We start from the raw sequence: 5485 nt of genomic DNA, 5'->3' as shown, positions 1-5485 counted from the left end.
AATCTAGGATCCTCACATGAATAGATGTGATTCATATGGAGAATAGGACATCAGTCCAGTTAGTTACCACATAAAACACGAAAGTGGCCTCTGGCTAATAGTTTCTGAAAGGTGCCAGTGGTAGCTTGTCAGTATGCATGAATTCCATAATTCCTTTATGTCCAGTTATTGATTTCACTTGCTACATTTAGCTTTTTATTGATTTGAACAAAGCAACTCTTTAATTCATATAAAATTTTCAATGTGACTGCTTAATTTTTCTAATTATTTGATATGCTATAAAATTAATTTTCATTTTTTCAGTGCATTTTTAGTGAGATTTCAGTAAAATTGATTGACTCTCACTCTGCCCATCAGCATGTACTGGGTATGAGCACTACCTATTCATGTACCTGACATAGATGGAAGATGCATGAGGACAAGGCCCAAAGCGCCTCACAGAGGAGACAGAAGTAATATCAGATAATAAACCCAGTGCACTACTCTCAAAGTGATAAATATAAGATACCATATTTTAAAAATAGAAGCACCAAGGCCAACATTTGGAGGTATTCTCAGAAGAACTGTGGTTATGAGTTCCAATGTATGTGCGGTATCTAATCATCAAGAGCATAGAGTGGGGGAGATCCAAAAACAAAAGCTTCATAAAGCATATTCTAGATGGGGAAATAATATACTACCATATAATATGATATGGTACTTTAAAAAATAATCTATGAAACCTTATCATTTTCAAGATTTACTTGCCACAACTGAGTTAAAATATTAACTGGCAGAAAGAGAGGAAAGTCTACAAACTAGCCTCTGGGAATTCTTTATTTTTCATATACTGAATAGTACTTTTTTTAGTATTATATTTTTTAAGAAGGCAAAATGTTAGCATCACCATGAGGTTACGATATACCTAAAATATTTTAATGGCAGCATCTAAAAATAGCCCAGACAATGTGGGAGTTTGAAAGTCATTCAGGCTTACGAAAATTAAAAATGGCAGCTGATTAATTTTTTGTAGTTATTTCTCTCATTTTATGACACCCCAGATGTTTCCTTTCTCACCATTTAAACACTACACACACTGCGAAGCGTAAGCCTATTTGTTTTCCAGTAGGCGATTAAAGCAGCTTGAACTCTAGAGACAATAGCAGTGTTATTTGACCTTGTGTGGGCTGCAGCTGCAGCATTTACCAAACAAATTATGACAATCAAATAACAGCTTAATGAAATGGTTTTACTTCTTTTAAATTCACAATAAATCATAATGTTAATGAAAAATGTTTATTTATTTTTTCTCCCATTCTGCCTCCATTTTGAGTGACATTTACATTGTCCTTTAAGCATTTTTCATTCACTTTGTACTAATGGTTGTTTCATATAGTCATGTATATTAACTTTTGCATAATACTATTATTTTGTCTAGTTTTTATCAGTATGTATTTTTACTAATTGTATTGCAATGATCTTAAATATAAGTATTACTGTAAAAATAATTTTTACATACAGTATTTTAAACAGTTTGTGCATATATAATTGCCTACAGTTAATATATTCCCTTTGATAAGTTTTCAAATATGTGTATACCCAATAAAACACTGTGATAATGATAAACATACTTACTGTTTCCTTAAATCCTCATGTCCTTGCAGTCTACCCCCCTTTTCCCTCCATGACCAATGTCCTTCCTCACACTATGCATCAAGTTTCTGAAAAGGTTCAATAGATTCTTTTGCATTTTATATTTTTAGGATTTTACATAAATGGGAGCATAATAGACTCTGCTTCACTGAGCATTATAATTTTAAAATATATCCATGCTGTAATATGGCTCAATAGTTTATTTTTATGATAAGTAACATTCAATGGTATAGATGTGCTACAGTTTATTAATTCACTAATCATTAATTCATTAATCATTAATTAACTTAATTATTAATCCATTATATTAACCCAATGATCAATCCATTGAGTGAAACATCTGTTACCTAAAAGTAAAGGTGTTGTAATCATTAATGTGAAAGTCTAAATACAAACATATATTTCCATTTATATACAATATCCAAGGAATGACTAGATTCTAAGAAAGATAAAAATTCTACTTATTAACCAGAATATCGTTAAGTGAAACTGGTACCTTTGTTAGTTTGTTTGTTTTCTGCAATTAAGAAGTAATGAAGACTAAAGTAACTATGGTTACTCTAGTATTAAACAGTAGCACTTTATATCTCTGCTCTCAGGATATGAAAATTGTAATTCTTTCTTAATCCTGGTAACATTTACAATGGTTAGTCTCTTAAACTTTGACCATCCAGACATATGAAGTGGTATCTTGTCATGCTTTCAATTTTTATCTTTCTAATGACAATTGGTTATAAGTATATTTTCTTTTTAATATATTTTTGTAAAAGATTGATTTTTGCAAATATGTAGTAAACTGAATAAATTTTAAGACTTTTGCATTCAAATTCTTTATTGGAAATATGATTTGCAAATATATACTTCCATTTTGAAGTTTGTCTCCTCATTTATTATACAATGTTTTCAAGTAGCAAATATTGTCCAGCTTATTATTTTTTCTCTTACACGTCTTATATTGAGTATCATTTGAATAATCACAAGTCACAAATATTTGTCTCCTATGTTTTATTCTTAAAATGTTATTGTAGTATATTTGGTGTTTTTTTCCATGATTCATTTTCAGTTAATTTTCATATATGGAAAAAAATGTAGCTATAAATGCATCTATATATCAATTTACTTTTGTGTATGGCTTCTAATGATTTCAGCTACTGAGTTATCATTATAAATTTGTGTGCAAAGTAATATGTGTGTACATATGAAGGGATGTTTTTATACTCTTTGTTTTGTTTTGTTTCAATAATTTGTAGATTTTTATAAAAATTACATATTGCTGTGATTAATATTTATTTATAAAAATATCTTATGATAAAGTATTGGCTTTCTTACTTTGTTAATCTGTTTCAAATTTTTTTTGGTTATTCTAGGTCTTCCATTTCAATATGAGTTTGATAAAGAAATTAATATGTGAAAATTACATAAACTATGTATCTAATATTCCAGATGCAGAGAAAGTAAAACATAAAATATAGCAAAGGAAAATATTTATTTCAAATAATTTGTAAAATGCATGAATTATATCCAAGTATTTTCAGTTCAATTACATTGAGTCCTTTGTGTTTAAACAGTATATATATGTTAAATAACTGAAGATTTGTCTCCTACAGTGTTACAATATCTCAGGTAAAAAAAAAATAGATATAATCTAGGTCCCCCTAAATCTTAGGGAAGTCAAGATATTTTCACAGGCTTAAAATATTGCAATGTACAATAGGCAATTTAAACAGTTATACCTGGTAAATATGAAAATAATGCCAATATTACATTACACTTATCTGACTCCACAACTTTCTGTTAGTAAAATGGGCATTATTATTGAAGAAATAAATGGACAAACTAGCACTAGTAGTCTATTCAGCTGCATGTTATGGAACATATTGGTAGTTAACCTTAAAAGTAATCTAATGTCTTTAGTAATAATGTGGATATTTTTTCATCTCCCACATGACAACCTTAATGCAATTCATTTTACCTTTGAGTTCTCGAGAACTTGTTCAATATCCTTTGACAGATTCTGTTTTACTCTATGAATTTAACCAGATCATTTTAGCAAGGTTCTTAATGTCCATATCTAAAGATAAAAACTTTAGATTTCACAATATTTTTGTATGTCAACTATAAAGTTTTGACATTTACTGCATATTTGAAATCAGTAGATGTGATGGATTGGCCAGCTTGTTAACTAATAGCAATGCTGACAACTTAGAAAATCAACCAGAAGCAATTGAGGAAGGATTGAGCAAGTGGAGAGAATGAACTTTGTCACAGTGAGTGAGTGTAACTTTATTCATAAAACATTTTACTTTGTCTTCCAAATGTTACATGCATAAGATAAAGAGACAATGTCAATAAAGACAGTTAATAAACATTTTTTTTATTGACAGTTGTTAATAAAGACTGTACTTCCAATCTAAAATGAGTAAAATTATCCATCAAAGAGGGTCTTATTTAAACCAGTTTTTGGAGAGTAAGCCAGTATGCTCATGAGCCAATGGCTTTTTTATTCTAGAACTCATCTTCCATTCATTTGTAGCTTATTAACTTCATAAAAGTAAACTGCCATTTTTTTGAATATTTGAAGAGATCTATGAGAAAAGATATTGTAAAAATAAGCTGCCCCATGGCAGGCTTCTATCATTGGTAGATGACAGGTAATAATATTAGCCACCAAATATCCTGAAACACTAACTCAAGTACTGACACACACTTACTATGATCTGAAGCAACTTTCCTAATCTTTGTATAAAGGTTTCCAAAGGATCTTTGAATAATCTTGTTGTAGTGCTTCTCAAATTATTCTCTAACCTATCATTTCTAGGATGCATTTACAACTTTACTGAAAAATTTGAAAGCAAAAAATGTATTTTTCAGAATATGAATAGAATAAGAGTAAAAAAGTAGCATTAGAATAATAATGACCTATCTACAAGACCATTTTTTGTCAACATAAAGAAAATTTCTTTCTGTCAAAGTTAACCTTACTATCAATTTTGCAATGTGGTCATTAGTATGAAAAGCAGAAAGTTAATGAAAATATATTAATAATATAATAACATAGATAATAATTACTACTTTAATGTTAAACTATAATAATATTCCACTTTAAAACTGAAAATAAATCAAGATGTAGAAGAATTATATTCCTGTAAAACTGTTCTTTTTAATTATCTTTTAGATTTAGCTTTTAAAATTCTCAACTCGTCTGAAGAATAGCAAGGCCAATAAAATGTTACCTTTAAAATATCAGAATCCTTTTCATATTGACAAACAAAACGAATAAAACATACTGCAATTTTTAAAAAAATTTTCTCCTTTAAACTACTGGAAATTTATCACAAACATCGAAGAGATTTTTAAAAATATATTAGTAAACAATTCTGAAGAATGTTTTAATATAGAGACTTCAGTCCTAAATTTATAGTTAAACATAACACATTAATTCTACTTTGAAGGTTTTTTCTCTGAAGCAAATAAAGTTAATATTTCATTGCCTGATATTTTTCACAAAATTATATTTTAACAGGACTTTTAAAAATTTCCAGTTTCCTACATATCCATTAGAATTGTTGATATACAGCACATCTATTTCCAATTGACTTCATATGACCAAAAATCTACTTGAAGCATGCAAGTAAAATTTTGTTAAGAAAGCATGTCTACTCTTAATCCACTCTTAAATTAAAATTTCAATACACACTGTATATAGTAAGCTATTGTATTGTTCCTTTCAGACATGGTTTTTTTTAGCTTTGTTACTTTCTTTCCAAGCAAAGAAAATAATTCCATTAAAACTACAGGGAGGAAAGTGGGTAGGCAGAAAAAATTACAGAACTGGAAGTTCTCCAGCACACTA

The sequence above is a fragment of the Cavia porcellus genome, unplaced genomic scaffold (genome assembly GCF_034190915.1).
Source record: "Cavia porcellus strain 051 isolate PalLab524CR breed Dunkin Hartley unplaced genomic scaffold, mCavPor4.1 scaffold_1, whole genome shotgun sequence".
NCBI lineage: Eukaryota > Metazoa > Chordata > Mammalia > Rodentia > Caviidae > Cavia > Cavia porcellus.
The sequence above is the reverse complement of the archived record's forward strand: the minus strand, read 5'-3'. Positions refer to the sequence as shown.